Raw genomic sequence first — 24,369 nt, forward strand, 5'->3', positions numbered from 1 at the left:
CATTCACTTTTACTGTGCTCTAGACATTTTTCTGAACACTCTGAATGCATTGCTAATTTAACCCCCAAATAATCCTATTTGATTAGGATTTGATATCATATCAAATAGGATATCCTATTTGATATTATTAATAATATTACACAAATCCTATTTGATTTAATATTATTTCCCTTTTATAGATAAGAAAACTAAAGCACACAAAATTTAAGCAACTTATTTAAATTACACAGCTGTATATGGCATATTACAGATTCAAACACAGTCTGACTCTAGAAACTTGCTTTTAAACCACTGTGCTATATTGCTCTGAGCCATCGACTATAATCTTGGAGAGAACATTAATTCTCCCACTGTGCATGGGATGGTGACTCCAGTTATTTTATTTTATTTTTAAAGGGTTCTATAACTCCAAATGTCTGCAGGGCTGGTGACTGTCCAAAGAGTATGTAATCAGGTTATGGGTAGATTTATCTATTTATTTTTGACTATTAATTAACTGGTACCCTCAACTGTTCTATAAGCTCTGCCCCTATTCTAAAATGAAATCACTGTGAGCCAAATACAGAGACATTCGGTTATTTATTATTCAGTCTTTAATATGGGTAAGGGCTGAGAGAAAACTTCGTTGCATGTTTTCTGTGTCTTATAGGTGTCTCTCCTACCCCACCTCAGAAAATGCAACTTAGAGGAAACTCAGGGACCCTAGAAGGTAAGCAAATTGTTTTGGAATGAGTAACAGATGGAATCAAGATCTCTGTGTATTATTTGGCCCTCCTACTGATATTTGACTAATATTCACAATGCCAGTTGCCTCCTTAATGGATTTTTGCAAGTCCTATGCACATAAAATATAAATGCCCACCAACACTTTATGCCCTTGCTCTTCAATATGCTTCTCTTTCTCCATTCCTTCTTCAAATCAAGCACCATCCTCTACCTAATCACCCAAATGAAAACTCTTTAATCCTACTGGCATTACCTCTTGATATTCTCTCAGTGTGTTATCCTGCCTTTATTTCCACTCTCTTTGCTCTTATTCTGTGACTGGGTGACTGCACCAGATTCTGAATTAGACAGCATGACTTCAGACTAGCGCTCTGCAAATCTGACCTCTCCTCCACACCCCTATGCTCTTCTCCTCCATCTACCAAAGGAACAGAAACGGCCCACCCACTTCCATGCCAGACTATCCAGTGTCTGCTATTATGGAGGCTAAGCAACTTACCATGATATCTATAACTTTCCATATTCAAACCCTCTCCATCTGCAGTCATTGTCCTCTTTTTGTTTTATGTTCTAATGCACCAAACTACTTCCACTCCTCAAGCTCTATGCATTTCCTTGCATCCACACCTAAGCTGGTCTCTTTGTATGGGTGTGATATTCCTTTTCTTCTCCTGGTTAGCTTCTCAAGGGCTCCTTTGTTCTATTTCCACAGCATGCTGCAAATTCATCCTAATACCACATCATAAAGAATGTGTCTGAATTGATCTTGTCCACTGTGATAGATGATAAACTTTTCAACTGCAGGGACCTCATCCTGGTCACCTCCTTAGCCCCACGGTGTAACTCCATGTCTCAGACGTGGTAAGTGTTCAAGAAATTGTCATGAATCATTAAGATGAAATGATCATAAATAAGTCACCTCCCCTTCCAGTTCTCATTGGACTAAAAATAAATAAAAAAATTACAGTTATATATGGCAGATAATATTCTGCTTAAGACTGTAAATAATACATCATTTTGAAAATCCTCTATATGTAAGTTTATGTGTTTGAATGTTTAATTAATGAGGTGTATTTGGTACTTTGACCTCATTTTGCTTAAAGTTTAAGTTTTACAAATCACAATCTCCAACTCATGTGTGTTTGTATTTAGTTAGTGATATCAAACTCCTCCTTATACTTGGTTTTTGAAAAAGTTTATATTAACTTTCAAATCAAATGATAGTAATGAAGAGCTTAAATCAATATCTTTGATTATGCAACATTGGTTGGCATTTTCGAGATTTTAAAATTCAATAATATCCTTTTGAAAGCAGTGTTAGAAACCTGTTGCACTCAAATATGCATTAATACCATGAGCTCATAAAGTTCAGAATCACATTGATTTGGTTAAAATACAGAATCAACCATTTATCATCAAGTTGATTTACACAAGTTACAACCATAAGAAGACATACATTATCCTTATTTTTGAGCTGGAAATAGATACTTCTTTTTCCAGATTATGCTAGGCATTAGAGGTGATTTCTATAAAGTGAATATTATGGCCCCCAGTAGCTCTACTGTAATGTTTATAATGACACTTGTGATACCAGTGGTGGTGATGCTGCTGTAGCTGCTGCTGGTGGTGGTAGTGATGGTGGTAATGGTGGTGTTGGTGGTGATGGTGGTGGAGATGATGCTGGTAGTAGTGACGATGGTGGTGATGATGGTGGTGGTAGCCTTCCCTACTTTGTGCCTTTGCATTTAGCTTTATCTATATAAAAATCAAGTCCCCCCCTTCCATGGGCTATCACTCCCTTCTCCATCTTCCTTCACCTACCTAAGTCCTACTCTTTAAACATGTGGTCTCTATCTGACATCATGCCCTCAGAAAAGCAGCCCCTGCCCCCTCAAATCAATGAAACACCTCTATTATCATCTTTCTTGGCAAGTACCATGTGCTTTTCTTTCGTAGGGCTTTTTAAAATGTAATCAGTTTATTATTTAAAATATTACCATAAAATCCCCTTCAATGTAACTTGGTCCAGTGTGCTCATCCTATTTCTGTAACCCCATAATTCAGCACTGCCCCTGACCCAATTCTAGTCTCTCAATACCTAACATGAAGTATGAATAACATGGAGACAGGAGGAATGACAATGACTACCAACCGAAATCGAAAGGGAAACATGGTGCCTTGAAGTTAATTCAAGGAGTTGAAAAAAGTGACTATTTTGTCTGTAGTTTAAAAAGAATCCCCAAGGTGAAAACTATGTTAAGTATGATACGGACATTTTGCAGAATCTATATAAACAGAGTCTCAGGGTGCCTGGGTGGCTCAGTCAGTAAAGCATCCAATTCTTGATTTCGGTTCATGTCATAATCCTAGGGTCCTAGGATAGAGCCGTACATTGGGCTCCATGCACCGCAGGGAGTCTGCTTAAGGGTTTTCTCCTCCCAGTCTCCCTCTCTCTGCCCCCTCCCAGTCTCCCTCTCTCTCTCAAATAAATAAATATATTTTTAAAAAGAGTTTCAAATCAAATACATTACTTAAAGGTATGTTGTAAGGAAAAGAAAAAAGGAAAAAAGAGAGAGCAGAGAAATGAAGACAAATAATTAAAAAGAATCATTCTTGATTGTTCTTTTTGTTGTTTTTGGTGGGTTTCCGCAGGTGGAAGTGTCCCCTAGATAATGAGGGTGACTGAGTGACAGTGGGGCATTGTGGGGCATCAACGAATCCCTCGATGCTTTCCTGTCTGAGGCCACAGTCGCTGTGCAGGACAAGAAAGGCCCATAAAGATGACATGTTTGCTTGGCGGCTCCCTGTTGGGGCTCCAATGTATTACCTGGATCTAATTATCTCATCTCCAGCTGACAGAAGGGCTTCCATAGAACCTTTCCATCACTGCTGCCTCAGCCCAGCTTCCAGGGGGCTGTCTAAGAGCTTGATATATTTTTGGATCCCCTGCTCATTGGATGAACAAGCTGAAGCAAATCATGTATTGACCTCAAAGCATTTATAAACTGTAGAACATTATATTCTCATCAGAGCCATAGGGGCAGTAAACTATAGTTTCTCTGCTGTGAAACATGGTTTTGCTTATGCACTGTGTTACTGGGCTCGTACCTAAACAATAATACATCATTTGTGGCACATGTCGCCTTCTTTATTGAAAGGCAAAACAAAGAGTTGAGGACAAAAATCATTACTTCTTTAGCAATTTTTCACAAAATGCTTTTCTTTTGTACTTGACACACAGATGGGACATTGTACTGTGAGGGAAATGATGTATGGCGGCGTGACAAATTTCATTTCCTTTCGAAAACCAGAATCAGAAGGATGCACAAATTTGGAAAAGTTGTGTTTCTTTAAAAAATAATAATAAAATAAGCTTTCAAAAAGGAGTTGGGGCTGCGGGGGGAGGGGGGGGCTTTCATGGGTCTCCCTGAGAAAGCATTTGTATGCTTTAATAGACTTGTCGGGTATTGATCAAGCGCTTAAATGAAAATATTGGTATCAATAAACCAGCTTGTGCAAGAGCTTTTGTATCATCTTGGAAAGATCACCTAGGACTGAGGCTGGAATGAAGAGTGTGCTGCCTTAGGAACTGGATACGCAAAGGCAAGAGACCCAAAATCCACTCCTTTGAGCCCAGGGAAGGTTTTATGCATGAACTTTCTGAGCAGTAGAAGAGATAAGGCAACTGCTCTCAGTTCTTGCTATTCCTTCTCTATCCTTCTTCTCTCTCTCTCTCTCTCTCTCTCACTTCATCCTCAAACATTTCTCAAAGCTTGTCTACCTACCACCTGCTTATAAATCCCTAGGGTGCTCCCTTAAATGCAAGGTTCCAGACACCACAATCATGCTCCTGAATCGGGCCGAGTGGAGGTAGAGTTGGGGATATGCATATTTCATGCATCCCCTGGGTGGTGTTTCCATCCTTGCAAGTCTCTGTGGGAATCACTGCCTATATGTCTGGTCCCTGGCAGTTGTGAGAAGCACTCATGATGAATCTCTATAATGCGAAGGCCTAAACTTTTTTTTCTGATTTCCTTCCCTTCAGAGTCCGTTTCCCTCACTGTCTGTACTGTGTGACTTTTAAAAAAAATATATTTATTTATTCATGAAAGACAGAAAGAGAGGCAGAGACACAGATAGAGGGAGAAGGAGGCTCCCTGTGGGGAACCCGATGTGGGACTGGATCCCAGGACCTTGGGAATATGCCCTGAACCGAAGGCAGATGCTCAACTGCTGAGCCACACCAGGTGTCTCTACTGTGTGACTTTCAAAAAGTATTCCTAGCTATGATAATTTATAGCGTCCCTCTTCAGATAACATGGTTGCATTTTATCAGGATCTTTTTGCTCATTAATTCATCGTTTTTCAAATCACGTTAGGCATTGCTTTTTCTTTTCCTTTTTTTTTAAGATTGTGTTTATTTATTTGAGAGAGTGCATGAGTGAGCAGGAAGAGGAGCAGAGAGAGAGAAAGAAAGAATCTCAAGCAGACTCCATACTGAGCATGGAGCCTGATGTGGGGTTCCATCTCATGACCCTAAGATCATGACCTGAGCTGAAATCGAGAGTCGGACACTTAACTGCCGGAGTCACTCAGGCATCCTATTCAAATAGGTTCAAATAGGTTTAAGAAGTGATGGGTTAAGCTTAGTTAAATTTAGTGAAATATCCCAACCGCAGATCTTGTTAGGGGCTTTAATATAGGTACATATGCCAGGAATATTCAAATCAGCATTTCTTAAATGTATTTGATAGGAAACTTCTTTGTCCTGAAGAATTTCATGAAATTTGAGTTTCAAAGAACAGACTGGAAAATACTGCTTAACTCAAAAGGAACATTAAAGAGTAATTGAGGAGGCATCTCGATGGCTCAGTGGTTGAGCATCTGCCTTTGGCTCAGGGCATGACCCCAGGGTCCCAGGATTGAGTCCCACCTTAGGCTCCCTGCAGGAAGCCTGCTTCTCCCTCTGTCTGTGTCTCTGCCTCTCTATGTCTCTCATAAATAAGATCTTTTTTTTAAAAAAAAATAAAGGGTAATTGGGAATTCTGGCAGTATGGGCAGGTGGGCTGTGACATACGGGATATTTGACAACTCTTAAATGTGACTTTATACACTCATAAGAGTTCTGTTGATGGAGGAAAAACAGTCTGATAACTGAGAAATGAAGCATAAGTGTGTTTTAGTCTGTTCGGATTGCTATAACAAAAATATTATATACTAGGTGGCTTATAAACAACAGGAATTTATTTTTTACTCTTACAGAGGCTGGGAAGCCCAGGATGAAGTCCCTGGCAGATTTGGTGTCCGCTGAGGCCACTCTTTTTGGTTCATGGATGGCTGTTTTCTCCCTGTGTCCTCACATGGCAGAAGGGTTGGGGGAGTTCTCTGGGGTCCTATATAAGGATATATTATATATTAGTGACCTTAAAAGGGCACTAATCCCATTCATGAGATTAGTGAGAAAGCTCCACTTTCAGACCTAATCACCTCCCAAAGATCCCCACTTCCAGATATATCACGTTGGGGTTTAAGTTTCAACTCAGACTTTGGGAGAGACATAAATATTCCGTCTCTAGCAACATGTTTGAGAATTTAATATTTACACCAAACGGATTCACACTACGAGAAAATAGTTTCTGGGCAATGTTGTATTTGTTAAAAACAAAATAGTTGGTGCCATATATCTAAATAATATGTCTATAATATTTAAGCTCCTTTTATTCTTCTAACATTTTATCAGTTACTCAGATTATGAAAAATACAACAAACTTTTAACAAACTTTTTAAACACCCATTTAAACACTGGTGACTTTGAGTGTGTTTAGCCCATCTCTAGGATGCTTCTACAAATCAGGGCCATCGAGATGGTAGTTTCTAACCATCTTGAGGTCATCATGGACTCTTTTGTGATTTCTAATAACAAGGGGATCTCTTCTCCCTAACCTTTACTGATTCAGATGCGAATGAAATTTCCCACTATAGTTTCTAGCGCCCTATGAATCATCTGAAGGAAATTACAAATGCTGTAAAGACATCTTCCCAGAGGATCTTTGGGCCAGCATCTCTCCCAGAGCCCTTTCTGCAACAATGTTCTGTGATTCTCTAACCTGTCAAAGTCTATGTACTTCCACTCAGATGTCTTCCTTTTTTCTTTCCTTTGTGCAGTTTCTGGTAGCAGCAGCCTGAATCTCTATCTATAAAAGTTCAGTTACGATAACTGGTCAAAACTTCAAGAAGACACAGTAAATCCTTCATATTAGAAAATATAGCATAATTTTTCTACTTATCAAAGTTGCTCTTAGCCATTTCTTCTGGGTAGTTAGGGTTCATAGTTAGGGACTGATTCATGGTGATCTTCCACAATGAAAACATTTTGCAACAATTGATATAGAAAAGCTATTTTTCAGGACTGTCAAAAGTGCATGGAATCAGCAATCCAAGTTAAGAAATATAAGTCACTGTTCTATTTGTGATGCAACCCAATAAAATTGTAAATACTTCATCAAAACTTGAAATGACAAGCTGCTATAACCACATACAGTCATCTGTGCACCATTCCCCCTAATATTTTTTAGTAGATTTTATTTTTTAGAGCAGTTTTAGGCTTACAGAAAAATTAAGCTGAAAATACAGAATTTCCATATACTCCTGACCCCACACACACACAGCTTCCCTCACTATCAAAATCCCACACCAGACTGCTACATTTATCATAATCGGTGAACCTCCGTTGACACATCATAATCACGCAAAGTCCATAGTTTATGTTAGTCTTCACTCTGGTGTCATATATTCTATGGATCTTGGTAAGTGTATAATGACATTCATCCCCCATTATAGTATCACACACAGTATGTACATTTCACTGTCCTAGGAATCTTCTGTGCTCTATCGACCCCTGGCAACCACTAATCTTTTTTGCCTTTCCCCAGGTGTCATATAGTTGGAATTATACAATATGTAGCCTTTTCAGATTGGTTTCCTTCATTTAGCATTAGACACTGAAGTCTCTTCCGTGTCCTTTCATTTCTCTTTAGTGCTGAAAATATTCCGTTGTTTGGATATACCCTAGTTTATTTTACCTATTCACTTACTGAAGGATATCTTGGTTGCTTCCAGGTTTTGAGAATCATGAATAAAGCCACTGTGAACATCTGTGTGCAGATTTTTGTGTGGACATAAGTTTTCAACTCCTTTAGGTAAATTCCAGGGTACACTGTAGGGTAAGAGTGTATTTGGTTTTATAAGAATCTGCCAAATTGTCTTCCAAAGTGTACTGTACCATTTCACATTCTCACCAGCAGTGGGTGAGAGTTTCTTTTGCTCTACAACCTCATCAACATGTCATTTTGTCAACGTTTTGGATTTGGTCATTCTAATAGAAGTATAGTGGTATCTCGTTATTTTAATTAGTAATTCCTTAATGCCATATGATGTTGAACATGTTTTCATATGCTTGTTTTCCATTTGTATGTCTTCCTTGGTGAGATGTCTTGTCCAGGACTTTTGCTCATTTTTAATCATTTTTTTCTACTATTTTATTACTGTTGAGTTTTAAAAGTTCTTTTTATATTTTGGATAGCAGTCTTTTCTCAGATATATCTTTGCAATTATTTTCTCCCAGTCTGCAGCTAGTCTTCTCATTTTCTTGTTCCTCCAACATGTGAATCATGCCATGCTAATGACAATAGAATATTTGTAGTGGTGTTTTGCATTTCTTGATAAGAGTTTGAGACACAGAGAAAGTTATGCTTTATTTTTGTCATTTCAATATTATTTTGAAAAGAATGATTTCAATAAATTAAAACCAAAAATATCATGATTATAATTATATCCAAAGTGTTCTAAAAAAAAAAAAAAGAAAACTAAGATCTTAAATAACTTGAGGGATATATCCCAAGTAACCTAAAAAGACTATATTTCTTCCTTTAAAGAGATTATATTTCTCCTTTGACTAAAAAGAGTGTGTGTGTGTGTGTGTGTAAACACACACACACACACACACATATATAGTCTGCAAGGCCCTTTGAAATATGGCTTTGCTCTGCACATCTCCATTAGTTCCTTTTGAAGAAACTCAAATTTTTAAATCCTACCCTGAAATGTGAGATCATGTTCCCAAGTATACTATTAACCTTGGTTTATTACTTTGGAATGAATATTACATATAATCTTTCCTTCTCTTCATTTTAAATAAAGTATATACCGTATGGATAAGGCAAATAAAAAGGATTATGCTAGAATCTTATGGATTGCAATTTATTTTCATATTCCAAGTAGAAGACTGATAGAATGAAATTATTAAACTGATATTCATCCTAATTGGTCATTTTAGCATTGATTCTGCTTTAACTATTTGAAATAAGCTATCTTCTATCCAACAAATCTAAAAACCCAGATGTGGTTTTGGAGTGCCCAGAAAAGATGAGAGTCAATGTTATCAGAGACTGTATTAGCACTTAGTGACCTTCTGATGATTGATTCATGGTCACGGAGGCCTGGCCAGAGCTAACTCAGGAAAACCCTTAACTTGTAGGTAGAACATCTTGATATCAAACAATAATGACAAATAATACTGCATATGTTCTTTTCTGATCTGAGTTTAGAAGAACATTTCAAGGTATGTGGCATACGTTTTAGTGTCAGACATTGCAAATATATTGATCACATAAGCACTTTGCTATGGCTTTTGTAGGATTTCTGGTTCCAGGTGTGCAAAATTTGCCTTCCACATCCATTTATTTTGGTGTCGCAGACCATTGAGGTCAGGTGTCTTGCCTCATCTACTCATCAAAGCTTTTAAGCCTATATCAGAGGAAGTAGGAATGCATTATTTTCTTGGCTCAGTCTCTTGGAAATGCCTCTAGCACCTGAATGGTCAGCTGTGCCAAATTCAGCCTCTCTTTAATTCTTTCATGAAGGTGTCTATAAAGTCATTGGAGCTTTTCTCTCTCTTTTTTTCTCTTTCAAGTTTCTACTTTACTTTTATCTTTGTCACATTTATCCCAGATTTATTGTTTCCAAATGTTGCTCTTGGAATGCCATCATTGATTAAACTAGAAGAAATACCCTGTTTGAGAATATATTAAAGATGAATCTAAAAAATGCATTTAGTATTATTTTTGCTATGGTTAAACAGGTTATATTTATAAAGTAAATGAAAATGCTACGAGCCTTGGCCAGAAAACACATGTCATTTGCACAAGTAGAAAATTCTGTTTTTTTGTTTTTTGGTTTTTTTTTTGGAAATATTACAACGTGAACATATTTTGCCTTATTCATGGTCCAGCTATTGAGCTGCGTATGGTTCAGTTAAGATAAAATGTATACTTATTGTTCTTTTATATATCAGTTAATAAAAAATTAAAGCCATTAAGATTGTAGCATTTAGACAAGAGAGAATGATATTTTTTTAATGTCACACTCAAAACCGCATCTCTTTTAATCAACATCTGTTCTGTGTTAAGCTGCCTATAAAATCTGGTGCCCTGTTGACAGTGGAAGATGAAAACAAACAAACAGGAAAACTACAAAAGGCATGGTATTAACATCAAAGCAGAAAACCCCTGTTCTCTTTCTTTGGCATTTGAAAAACGTCTTTATTTTGACCCTAAACAATTGGATTTTCTCCCTACCAATCTTGATTTTGGAGCTGTGGATTAAGAAGGCTTGCACGTACACTAAAACATAAGAATAGTGGAAACTGACAGTGAACAAGGACCTGTTTGACCACATTCAACCACTTGCAATTGTAAAACCTCCTTTATTGTTTGGGACAATCGGAAAACAGCACCACATTTGTTTGTAGGTTAAACTCGTGCTCTTTAGCTACAGTGACGGGTACCATGCAGAAGGCAAACTGTAGTCTTATAACCCTGCAAATAAAGCAGTTCAAAGGTTTAGGATTATGGAGAATAAAAGAAATATCTCTCGGAATTTTTTTTCTTTTTTTGGTGGATACTGGAGCTTAGGAACCTCTCCTTTTTTCTCTTGTCGAATGGGAATGGAGATCTAGATTTATCTTAATGCTTTATGGCTAGCTATGTCTATACTAAAAACAAAATAAAATTAATGCATGGATTGTCCCATGTTAGAATATTGCTGATTATAGACACATCCGCTGTATAGGGATTATACTTATCAGTGCCTTACGTGGAGTAGTTTGCTATTTGTTTATTAACTTATCACGATGTATTATTAGCTAGGAACTGGGTACAGAGATAAACAAATTTCATCCTCTGACCTCATGGAGCTGGTGCAAGAAAATGAGCTAGCTCCTCACCACCCCCATTTTGGCCAGCAACAATAAAATCCTTTTATTGTACAGGATGTGTACAGGCTGTGAGAAGGTGTTGAGAAGATCCTTCCTTCCAATCATGACTTTTTTCAGAAGATGGTACATTTTTTTTTCTCACGATATAACTGAGGGATTCACATATTAGTGATGGGAGGATAAATTAGGCACTAAAGAGAATAATGCATATTAAGCATTTTTTTTAAAAATAAATATTTTAAAAATTAATTTCCTTTTTTGAAAACTTGTGTTTCACTACCCATTGATAAGACTGAATCCAACTGTAAATATTTGCATAACACTCCCCATAAAACTCCACAGAATCATTTATAGGAGGACTCCAAATTTGTTCCTCTTGGGATCATTAAATTCTAAGGCCATTTTTCCTCCTTTTCTAATTTCTTCAAAATCTCTTTTGTAAAGACCTCAAATTGCCAACAGGAAGGTTATGGTGAACTCAAGTTTTTGACATTTTTTTAGTCCAAAGAAATGTGAGAGAGCTTCCTGGAGGAGACCTATGAGTGTCCGTCCATTAAACGTCTGAGCAAGAGCACAGATTTTAGAGTGTCACTTCCAACACTCTTCTCTCCCATAGTTTATGCCTTTTCCTGAGATGAAATTTGTCCTCTTATCTAGTACATATCTATTATAAGCATGAATTTGAGAGAGGACCATGGAAGAAGAGAATTTTTGAGGCCAGTAGCTGTAGTCAGGAAAATCAGCGAAGGACAGAACACCTCCGTGTTTCGTAAGGAAGTTGGAAGGTGGCCCAGAAGGGAATGAAAGGTTAAAGGCATCCTGCATTGTTTCATTCACACATTTCTTGGGTCACTAATGGACTAATGGTATCATTGAACCAGTTTCCCCTTACTGATTCATATTCTCCAGCATTAGCACAGTATGTGGTGAATTTTGGTGCTATGGGAATAGTGGCTGAAGAGGAGAAAGGAGGGGAAGTATTTCACAGACCCTTAAGAGTCACTGGTATGGGACCTATAAAAGTCACCTATTCAAGACCAATAGCTGTAACTGAACTAACTGCACCAACCCTTCGGGACTTTTGAGCTACTTTTTAAAATCACTGACCTCAAAGTTTATTGACTTCCGGGTGCATTGAAGTCAAGCTTCAGCAGCTGCATTTACATTGTTCATGGAGGGTGATTCTGAGAAACCACTCAGCCACACAAAAAGATATTTCTTTGTGAGGTGTTTATTTTCAGATCTTTCACGTAAAGCTCCAAGTCTGAAAACAGAAGAGATTATTTTACTGTGGCTTTTTTTTAATCATAAAAGGAAAGAAATTTAGTCCTGTTAGGACTATAGATACAGGTAAAGATGCAGATAAAAATAGATATAAAGAGAGTATGTATGCTACGTGTGAAAAATACCCAATCTGTGTTCACCTTTTTCACCTGTACAGAAAACCCAGAGTCCTTCCCTCCCATTCTGAAAATTATTCAGATTATCCAATTCCTCACTAATAGAGGTTCAGGAATACTTAAAGTCAGCATGAATAGCAAAAATTCCCTATTGAAACACAAACCACCTACCACTTATTTCTCACTCATGCAACCAATTTAATTTTTAAAACAGCCTATTCCTCCTCACTTGTTTTCCCTGCCTGCTAAATTCCTGTCTCTTCTTCCTTTTCTTAATATCTTTCCGCACTTCTCTTTTTCTTTGTTCTCATTAATTAAACAATGGCTATTAGGCAGCTATGGCTGCACAAAGTCCCATTCCAGCCTCAGGATCCACATGAAGAAGGTATCAACAATAGCAATTTTAATAGGTGAATATTGCAAAAGAAAATGCTACATTGATGCATCACATGTACAGTGTAACAGAATGTATACGTATTGTAGAAATTCTTTCTCATTTGTCTCTCTCTTTCTGTATATTTATATTTATCATTATGTGTATTTTATAATATATTGATAAGCCTGTTCAAGATTATAGCATTCAATGGGTGAGAATACCCAAGAGTTTTTCCCTCTTAATGGTACTCAGATAAGCCCCTTTCTGAGGTAATCCATTTTCCTTCATGCTATTTAAAAATAAAACAAGGTACATTTTTAAATTATGCACATGAAGGCAATATTCAGCAGGCTGCTTAACATTCGGAGGGAATTTCTGTGATCCACCTTGTCACTGCCATTCCTGCCCTCTCTCCACAGTACAAGAAAACACTGTTATTTACCCTGGGACACAGGTGACTGAACTTATAAAAATCACTACAAGACAAGATGTATTGAGGCCTGGCATGGAATGACAAATTCTGGTGAGGTTCACCAAGAAGAGACATATTGATTCTTAAATGATTAATAAGGAGAATATAATTGTATTTCATTAAGATGGATGGGATTTCATTTAGTCTGTCTTCTCCCTTTCCACTTCAGATGCGAGAGGAAATCAAGTCATCATCAATGGCACCTCGTGTTAGCCTGCCATGGCAACAAGCTCATTGATTGAGTAAAAGAACTTTCAGATGCACTAGCTGGTCTTTAATGGGCTGCTGAAGGCACAGATAGCACTGCCGAAAGAGCTGACCGAGTTTCCGTGGATATATAAAGAAAGATTGGAAATTCGCAGTGAGATTTCTCAATGGTTCCTAACAGAGTTAAGCCCTTTTACAAATCTAAGAGTGGAGTGCAAAATGATACCTGCTTCATTCATTTGGTTATAGCTATGAAGGGGGGGCGGGGGGGGAATGGAGGAGGATTTGTCCTGGAGCATGATCAAGTCTGTGGATGAACAGAGCTTTGCATGAGGACTTGATTAAATTACCCTTGTATCATAATAATAGCTAAGGTATTTAGTGTGTCCTGGATTTTCTTTGTCTGTGCATCACCTCTGTTACTTTTCAAAACAGCCTCCAGTGTGGGGAACTGCAAATATACTATTTGCTGATGAGAATGTTGAGGTTCAGAGTGACTTCCCTGTAAAAAGCATCATAGGCAGCTTTGAACCCATTATACTTTGATCCTGTTTTTATTTTTCTATTTATATATACATATTTTAAATTTTTATTTTATTTAAATTTAATTAATTAACATACAGTGTATTATTAATTTCAAGGGTAAACTTTAGTGTTCATGAGTTGCACATAACCCCCAGTGCTCATTACATCACATGTCCTCCTTAATGCCCATCACCCAGTTACCCCATCCCCCTACCTACCCCATTCCAGCAACCCTGTTTGTTTCCTAGAGTTAAGAGTCTCTTATGGTTTGCCTCTCTCTCTGATGTCCTCTTCTTCTATTTTTCACTCCTGTTTTTAAAGTAACTTGGTTTTCTTGCAAGGGCTTTTTGCATGTGGAGAAACCAATCTGAGGTCAGCAATAGTGACTAAGTGTGTATATGCTGAAGCCAGACTCTCTGAGACCAAGTCCAGCTCTACCACTTAACAGCTACATAAACCAGTGAGTTATCTACAGTCCTGTGCCTCCATCTCTTCATCTGTATAATGGGGCTGTTGAGAGGCTTGAATAAGTTAATGTATGTCAAGAGCTGCAGATGCACTGTCTCTAGTAAGGACACCTAGTAAGCAGGACACCTAGTAAGCAGCAAGACACGTGAACACATGCTTGGCTTGGACAGATGCCCAACAGGAAAGTTCCCTGTGACAGCCCCATTTCAAGCCTAACTTTCCCCTGTTCCAAACCAAATTCTGCTGCCAAGCTCAACCTCAACATGCAGGGAAAATACATTCTGTCCATTGTAAGCAGGACAGTGAGAATATTTGCTGAACAATAATCTAGCTATTTGCTCAACTTTACAGGACTTGTTTTGATCTTCCGTGAAAGCAAAAGAGTAATAACGTTCAAGGCATGTGTGACAGACACATGGGGATAAGGCATGTAAATAGCTCAGCTCTGTGCCTGGGATGTGTTAAGTACCCCACGAAAGTTAGCTCATTACTGTTATTACTGCTGTTATTATGGAGGCAGAAAGGTAATAGTAGCAATAGTAAAATAGAACAATCTACTTAATCCAAAATTCTATTTCAAGAGAGAATCACTACATACAGCCCCTACGGTTTCAAAGAGCTTTCAGAGAATTAGCATATGATAAAATATACTCAGTGACAAAACTGAACAGAATATGGTAATTTGACCAGGCGCATGATATTTGGAATTCCTCAATTATCACTGTACTTCCCATATTCGAAAGTGTAGCTTGATGGAGATGTTCAGTGCATGAAATGCTGACAAGGCCAGCCTGGTGGTGGAAATAGAGAGTTTTCCAGATTCTCTTAGAATATGTGTAAAAATAAATACAAGAGTTTTTTGAAGGAAACATTAGGGCAGCACAAAAATAATACTATTATTATTTTTAAAGTATCATAAAACCATTGAAAATGAGACAGAGATAGGGCACCTGAATGGCCCATTGGATCCCCGCCCACCTTTGACTCAGGTCAGGATCCCAGGGTCCTGGGATCAAGTCTCCCATTGGGCTCCCCACAGGGAGCCTGCTTCTCCCTCTGCCTATGTCTCTGCCTCTTTCTGTGTGTCTCTCATGAGTAAATAAATAAAATCTTAAAAAAAAGAAAAAGGAAAAAAGACAGAATGAGAACACAGTATATGGCTTTTTACTAAGAGGGAAACTGAGATACAGAGTGTGGATGATTGTAATTAGTGCTGAAGCCAAACATCCCTTTCCACTTCTGCACTGTAATCCCTATGGCTCAGGGCTTTGAATGTCACCATATCCAGAGGCAGAATCTGTTGGATACTGGATCCTGTATTGTGCTTTATGTACAATTAACTTTGGAGATCCTTGTCCTTAATGAGCCTCTGGGAAAGCAGAGGACTAAGAAACAGAGGAGCTGGGCATTCTAAAACCAGCGCCCTGAGGACTGGAGGAAGGTGCATCTGGCTAGAGATCAGAGGTCTTTAGCATTCACAGTGGCTGGGTATCCCCACAGGAGTCTTAAGGAACTCCTGAGTAACTCACTGGACCAGCAACTGTGAACTTACCTCCCTAAGACGGAATGAATGACACCTGGTATTTATCAGGGAATGAGGGATGTGTCTGTGTTCAAGCGTCTGGCAAAACAAAGAGAAGAGAAGGAGTTCACAATTAGCTCTAAGTTCTTATGTTTGGAAAAGGCATTCACTTATCAAGTGAGATGAAACTGCTCACCAAGAGAAGTTTGCACTAGCATGAAATGCAAATTATGGTCTGGAATCCCCTGAGGACAGAGTGCTGACACTATCCACCCATTTAAAACCCATTTGGGCAGCAGAATGGGGTTTGTGTCGGACTTCAGGGTGAATTTATATTAGGCAACTGAGAGTGCACTTTTTAATAAAAATAAAATAAAGCTTAAATGGCGCAGGAGTCTCCTTAGATTTAAAATGGTCCTCATAAAGTAACTTTTGATGATCTAATTGGAAATGAATCAGAACATATAGATTAAATTTCCTTGAAAAACACATTGTCTTTTGTATATTTTTTATTACATTTTCATTTCTAATATCCTGAAGTAGGCTCCAGAAAAAATTAAAAAGAAAGGAAGGGTAACAGAAACATGTATTCAGCTCTGAGCATGATGTTGTTTCACAATATTTTCAGGAAAAAAGAGTAATTGAAAAAAAATTAATCTGATATGAGTCTTGTTATGCAATACATCCTGGAGACTTTGTCCTTGAAAACTGGATGGATTTGGAATATAATAGCAGAACAAAACAAAAACTAGTTAACATATTAAATTCATTTGCAATATTTTTAAAACATATAAATGACCCTTGTCATTAAAGGAATATATTTTCAAGAGATATCTTCATAGAACAGCACTTCTGAATATTATTGTATGATAGATTGAGATATAATTTCAACCTAAAACCAGGGTTTGTAGGATAAATTGATGCTCACTAGAGGAATTTGCCTAATAAAATAATAATCATCAAAGGCCATTAAAAAGAGAGCCTTATGAAAAAGAAAAGGGATGTATCATCAATATTAACAAAATGTTAATTCAATTAAAGAGCACTATCCATTATATCACATTATCCCATAACAAATATATCATGTTATCTATTGCTATCTCTGTTTCACAGAAATGGAAAGCTAAGTTTATTGAGAGAAAGCAATTTGCCCAAGATTGCATGCTAATTCCCACCTCATGCTGTGACCACCCCAACACATGGTTTTCCTTTCTTGATCTAGTTCCTTTATTTGAGTAGACTACAAGCTCTAGTAGTTTCTTCAGAAAAAAGAGGCATGGAAGTTCAACTATTGAGCTTTCCATGCATGAAAACACTTTTATTTGCCCTACTTGTGATGGATAGTTTACCTGGGTATAGAATTCTAGGTTGGAAACTGTTCTTCAGAATTTTGAAAGTGTTATGCTTTGTTTTCTACCTTCTATTCTGCTACTGAGAGAATTACAGGGCTGCTCTGATTTCTGACCCTTTTTGTGTGACCTTTTATTGCTTCCTCTATGGCAATTTTGGTATTTTATTTTATTCTACTGTTATTACAATTTCACGGCAACACGCCAAATTGCTTATTCTTTTTTATTCTTTGTCTCAGAGACTTTGTAGGCTTTTTTAATCTGAAAATTTGTGCTATCAACTTCTGGAAAACATATTTAACTGTCTTGTTGATGATTTTCTCCTTCCATTTTTTTTTCTTCTGCATGTTTAGAAACTTTATTTTTGGTGATATTGGATTTTCTGATCTGGTTCTCTAATATTTTTGTCTTTTATTCTTGTATTTTTATCTTTTCCCTTTTTTACTACTTCATAGGCATTCTTTCTCTTGTAGTCCTCTTTTTCAATTTTTTTCTTTTGACTAATTTTGTATAGACATGTAAAATTTCTGAGAGTTTTTTTGTTTGTTTTCTCATCATCTCTTCTTAATAGCATTCTATTCTTGTTTCCTTAGATGCCATATCTTTTTGAATTTTTCTAGGGGTATTAACAATAGCTTTTTGGGGGAGTGGATCTCTTCTGCTTGCACAACCTGATTTTCTCTAATTTGTTGTTGCCTTGTTTGTATTCAGTCACTACTTTTATGTCAATGTTTTTTCTCTAATATCTGTTAAACTTTATGCTTTTTAAAATATTTTTTTAAAATGAGGATTAAATTGGAAACTGTGATCACAGGGCTGGAACTTGTTAACTTTCAGAGTCACTCTTTTTGGGTCTTAGATTTCCCAGTGAAGGCTCCTGACTGGACAATACAGGCCTAGCTGCTTCTCTTGAGGGAGAGGGGTACATATATGGTGTGTCTGTGTTCACTTATGGCTCCATGCTTTCAGCTGTCAACTCTCAAATCCACTATCAGTGTGTCTTACTCACCCAAACAGAGAACCACTCTAGAGAATAAATATCCAGTGTTCATCTAGGCTGAAAGGAGGGAGAGAAATCTGACAAAATGTGGTGGAAGAGTGCTATTTGAGGCTGGACTGCTTCTGAAGCAGCATTTTGTCATTTCTCCTTATTTTAAAACAATCTCTACAAATTTATAGAGGTCCTTGGAATCCTAAATCCCTACACACTTAGGTATTCTGCTTTGTAAATTTCATTTGTTCTTACCTTTAATTTTTGCTGGCTTAGGATTCACCTAAGTTAAATTATTTATCCTCTGTTTTCCAGCTTTTATGCATGTATACATGCATGCATGTATGTATTATGTAACTGTCTATCTGCCTATTTATCTATTTATTTTTGTTTTTGGTTCTCTCCTATTCTTTCTTTCCTTTTAAAAAAACAACCCCTTTAGTATAATTTTGGTGGAGTTTCATAAGATAGCAAAATTAAATGCATACGTTCATATGTCTTTACCTGTAATCTTGTGAATGGGTATTTTTCTTTTTACAGTTAAAATAATAATAATTCTTTTTAAAAATAATTCTTAAAAATAGAAGTTTCTGTACCAATGTATGTGTCACAGCCTTAAACATATGCTTGTACATATTAGGTACCAAATAAATGCTGAATGTATTGAGTTACATTCTACAAATACTCAGGTAGAGTTTTAGTCTATAATAGTTTAAACTGAGTTTTGATAAGTGATAAAGCTATATTAAATCAATGAATTAAATGTAGTAAAATAAAAATTTTCAAGATATTACATGTATCTTTCTGATACATATTATTTGTGTGAATAAAACACCTAAATATTGCAAAAAGGAAAATTTGATTAGGGTGACATAGTGCTGAAAATTCTATATCATCAAATAAATTGCTTCAGATTCAATATTACACAGTGAGATTATTTTTACAGGTTTGTAGAGCTGCCACACAGATTAACACCTTGCATAGTAATTATCAATTCACACAGCAGTTACCCACTAATCTTTGGGCTTTTCAGATCAGTGACCATATCTTATTCATATTCATAATCCTATCACCCATTTGCTGAGTGAACAAATTGGTACATATGTGTAATCAGTCTTCTGATCAGTAGTTCAATACTTTTCTATAGATAGTGGGTGATCTTTTACAAAGAAGATATACTTAACTCTGATACAGAAATCCCACAGAGAGGGACAGCAAGATACACATTTAAAGTGGCTAAATACCTTTAAAATCCTCCATTTAAGGGATGCCTCGGTGTCTCAGTGGTTGAGCATCTACCTCTGGCTCAGGGCATGATTCTGGGGTCCTGGGATCGAGTCCCACAACAGGCTCTCCTCAGGGAGTCTGCTTCTTCCTCTGCCTTTGTCTCTGCCTGTCTCTGTGCATCTCTCATGAATAAATAAATAAATATTTTTTAAAATTCTCAATTCAAGAAAACTGTGGAGCAATTCATCATAATCTTTCTATAATAAGACTGTTCCATTTGCCTGGGATGAGGAAGGTCCACTCCAATTAGTTCTCATGGTCTACTTCATTGTTGCCATTGAAAGTAGGTAGAACAGACAGCAAAGAAATTATTGTCATTCATTTTCAATGTTCCTGGTTTTTACAATTTTTCTAATGTCTATGGAAGAACAGTTTTCCTATCTTTGCATTTTAAATATTTCAAATATGCAAAGCCATATTGTGAGATAACAAATAAGTGTCATCCCCCTAGGAAAACCTTTATTGCTACATGTATACATGAAAAGGGACAGGTAAAAATGGATAGTGTATCCTTGAAGGAAGAGGTTCTACAGAGTTGTCCTTTCATTTTTCTTTTAATATAGCTCTAAGACGGAACTTATTTACTTTACATATGTTCATAAAATGCTTTAATGATGAGTGAAATGATGATGCTTTATCATTAGAGTGGATCCAGTTTTCACTGAGAACAATTAAAATCTTTAAAGATATATTTACTCTTAAACTGTATGAGGCTTTCCCCCTTCTGTCGCTTAACAGCATTAAGAAAGTACAACATATGGGCTTCAAACAGGGTAACTCTTTGATCTTAGAACTCAGAGACTGGCAAGAGTTAGAGACCAAATCCTCTCCTTTGTTGTTTATCCCTTGCTGAAGATTTTCTTCCAAGTTCAAGTGCTGGAGTAACTAGATCATTTTTCCCTCAGGACTCTCACCACCTCCCCTCTTTGTCTTATATCACAACTCTGGAATTACAAAGGTTTTTAATTAAGGGCAATCGAGTTTATCAAGTGTTACCAAACTGAGATCGTTATGCTAACACTGCAAAAACTATAGATAATTATAAACCAGGAACACCTCCAGGGTCCACTGCTCTCTTGTCCATTTTCTGTTTCCCTAGATCTCGGCATAGCATGTGACACAGTCAGGACTTGATAAATATTTGTTAAACCAATAAATAGGTCTCCAAGAGATTTGGGATTTAAGTAAGATTTAAATAGGAAGAGAAGCACAATGTCCTGTGGGAAGTTAATGGAGTCAGAGCTGCAGATGGTACGGAATGTGCTGAGAAGTCTTTGCAGAAAACTCAAAGCTCATGACAGCCACTTAATTTAGCAATCCCTGATTCCTTTAGACATTAAAAGCACTTGAAGAAAAAAATATTAGATATAAATATTAGGTAATATATTCATCAAGTGCCCAAAGTCTAGCATTTTTAAATTAATTAATTAATCAAAAGCTAGTATTGTAACATAATTGCTTAATGGATGTATTATTATTCAAAGGCATTCCACTCAGAAGTTGCAGATTTATGTCATAAAAAAAAAGAACACAAAACAAAGCAAATAAATCAAATATGATAGAGTCAGTGTCATCTTCAAGTTCTGATCAAGCCCCAGCTGGACTATCAAGTCCTTGAGAACAGGGACACTTTCTATATTTTTCATTATTTTCTTCCAGCCCACAGCACAGTGACTGTCATATGGTGGCCCCTCAATGAAGAAATCCTATCATGTGCATTTACTCTACTAGATGTCCTAGTCAGGCTGCTGTAAGGAGGGTGACTTATAAACAAAAGACATTTGTTTCTCACATTTCTGAAGGGTAGATGTTCAAGATCAAGGTACCAACAGAGTCATGTCTGATAGGAGTCCCCTTTCTGGTGCATAGATGGCTTTCTTTTCCGTGTCCTCACATTGCAGATGAGGCAAGGGAACTTTCTGGGGTCCCTTTTAAAGGGCACTAATCCTGCTCATGAAGGTTCTGCCCTCATGGTCAAATTATTACCCAAAGTCCCACCTCCTAATACAATCACATTGGAGATCAGGTTTCAATATAAGAGCTTGGTACAAAAACATTGAGTCTCTAGCATTACAGCTATAAAACATTTTTACAATCAAAGGTTCTTCTATGAGAGTCCAAATGAACTGAGGACCCAGAGGAAAACCATGAAGTTGGACAAGGAAATATGCAGCCTTTAGGAGTTTTATCAACTCAGTGCAAAATGCCCCAATTAGAGTAAACAGTTACTAAGCTTAACCCTCTCTCTCTTTTAAATAATAATAAGATATTTAAACAGCAAAGAGAGAGGTGAGTAGTGTGACATGAGCCTTTTGTGGGTGTATTATTATTGTATCCTTGGACAAACAGTTGGGTTATATTGTTTCACATTCCCAGAGCCAGGACCCTTTCAGGTGGCTCTTATCCTTAGGTGCATTCATCCTCATAGGCAGCAGAGCATGCATATGTTGCATCAAAAAGGATCAAATATTGTTAGAACTAGCAAATGCATCCTTAGCTCTAATAGCAAATGTGAAAAGTATTTAGCATTCCACAAAGGCCCCAAACAGTGTGTGTTTGCAGGATAAGGATGAATCTGAAGGTGTAGATTAGAATCTTGGCCATGACCTGGACTTGTCAGCCTTTATGTCAGTAATTTATGATTTGATGACCAATGTTTTAATTACCTATGAAATTGTGCAGATACTCTGTGCTCTGTCCATGCTTCAGAGGTGCACAATGAGGTGTAATTATGTGCAAAGTTGCGAATGGGCAGTGGAAAAGGGAGTTTCAATTATTTTTTTAACAACCTGTTTACTGATTCTCTGGTGTTTAGTATTTTTTCGGGCTTATGAGGTTCCTCATTGATGGCTTCAGGCAAGAAATCAACAGAAAATTGATGGAGAGGATCAAGGATACCCTGGAACATGGGCAATATTCTCTCACTCACGAGTGTGATTACAACCTCTGAGTTTTAGAGTTTTTAAACACAGGTGCAGAGCTTTCTGCTTGTCTGAGCAAGGAAAATACCCCATTTGGTAGAAAAATGTGATTCTCATTTGAGTGAGAGTTCTTGGCTTGACATGGCCATGAGTCTCGCTCAAAAGGCACCGAAAAAAAAAATACTATTAAATCACAGTGTAGCCCACTCAGGCAGTCATTAGTCATGCAAATAATTTGTCTATCAGCTTAGACAGAAACAGATTTTATGCTTAAAGAATGCAAATTGTTTTGAACACTTTAATCAGGACCAAAGAGCACCATTTAAAAAAAAATAGCAGTTATTTGATGTAGAAGAACAGTATATACATATATTATTATTCCTAGAAATAATACATATGATATTTGAAATGCATATTCAGTTCCCTTTGAAGAAATTTAAAGTGCTTTCCATAGCTTCTTATATTTGTATTTGCCATCTTGGTAAATTTTCTGGGTCATTTAGAGGTATTATTATTTCTAGTTTACAGATGGCAAAATGGAGGGATTGAGTAAGCTCTTGGAAATGATACTATCCGTCAGGAGTCATGGCGCACGTAGGGAATATAGTCTTAGCTACTTGATTCCCAAATGGATGTTCATGTGAATAAATAAAGCACACAAAACTAGTGTTGTATTTTGGCAGCAGCACTAAGAGTATTTTTCTCTTTGTCAGCAGTGAAATGTGTCAGTAGACCAAGCTGGGTTCTAAGGGAGTAGATTATTCTGTTTTTGGATAGTCTAGGTTCTAATGCTTTTCTTCTAGTCTTTCTTTCCCCATCATGTATAACTTTAGGATATATTATGAGATCTCAGCACTTCCACCAAATAGTAGAATTCAAACAGGCTGCATTGTGTGTTAGCAAAGCCTCACTATGCTTAGCTTTGAATTCTGGCAGGAGCAGTGTTCTGTGCTGCTCTTGAGCTGGAGTCAGAAATTAGCCACATAGCCCGGGTTTCAAGCCTTTTTTTCCAGGGCTGGATCTTCTCTGTTTCTACTGTCAATCAAGAAGAAAACCATGACACAGGTTCCTAGTACCCTATTGCTTGAGAATAAATGCATGTCTTAATCCTGCTTTGGAGCCCCTCTCTCCATACACACGCTTTCTCTTTAGTCAGTAATCTCTTTTATTGGTTACAGTGCCACTACACTATTTCAAGCTTTTCCACAGCCAAGCACAGCTGCTCATGTAGGCTATTGATTCCATATGTTAGCTCAAAATTGTATAATAGTCTGTTCTAATAGTTGCCTTCGGCTTTTCCTCTCCCCACTCAGAAAAGTGCCCTCTGCCCCTGGCCTGGCATGCCAGTAACTAGAAATGGATCCTAATTATATCAACCATTCTTCACCAAAAAGCCCAAATAGCTGTCACGTGTTGGAATAGCTCACTGTGGTTTTGGTTTATGAAGCTTCGTGCTGCTCTATGGAAAACACTTCAAGAAACCCAAACTAAATTTGTTGGTGGGAAGAAAATACTGCAGCTACAGAAGGTTTAGAGACCTCTAACTACACGGAAATGTTCTGATTAAATTAATATGTAATCATTTAAGCATATTTTCTCTCTAGTTGTCTCCATATCCCTCCACGTGCTTCTCTCTTTCAACTCTGTTACTTTATTTATAAAATAAAGTGAACTACATATTTTAATTGTACCTTTAAGAGTAGCATTTACCCCTAGGAAGACAACTGGAACAGCACATAATAAGCCTCATCTCTGAAAGTTTTGTGGAAGTTGCAGGTTGCTGCATACTGCTGCAGAGGAGCTGCACACAGTCCAGAATGCAGGTTTTGCCTCAGAATCTCTGGGCACCTGA

At 37.2% G+C, this 24,369-nt stretch overlaps 1 long non-coding RNA gene across 1 annotated transcript; it reads right to left on the reverse strand.

Annotated features, from left to right (window-relative positions):
- Window positions 1–1,231: 1,231 nt before the first annotated feature.
- LOC102157279 lies at window positions 1,232–24,341 on the reverse strand. The gene is made up of 5 exons (XR_005384123.1): window positions 24,209–24,341; window positions 12,107–12,263; window positions 6,834–6,920; window positions 5,987–6,119; window positions 1,232–1,668 (listed from the first exon to the last, which is right to left on the reverse strand). It is a non-coding gene; the product is annotated as an uncharacterized LOC102157279 (long non-coding RNA).
- Window positions 24,342–24,369: the final 28 nt, after the last annotated feature.

Source organism: Canis lupus, chromosome 35, assembly GCF_011100685.1.
Source record: "Canis lupus familiaris isolate Mischka breed German Shepherd chromosome 35, alternate assembly UU_Cfam_GSD_1.0, whole genome shotgun sequence".
NCBI classification, from domain to species: Eukaryota; Metazoa; Chordata; class Mammalia; order Carnivora; family Canidae; genus Canis; species Canis lupus.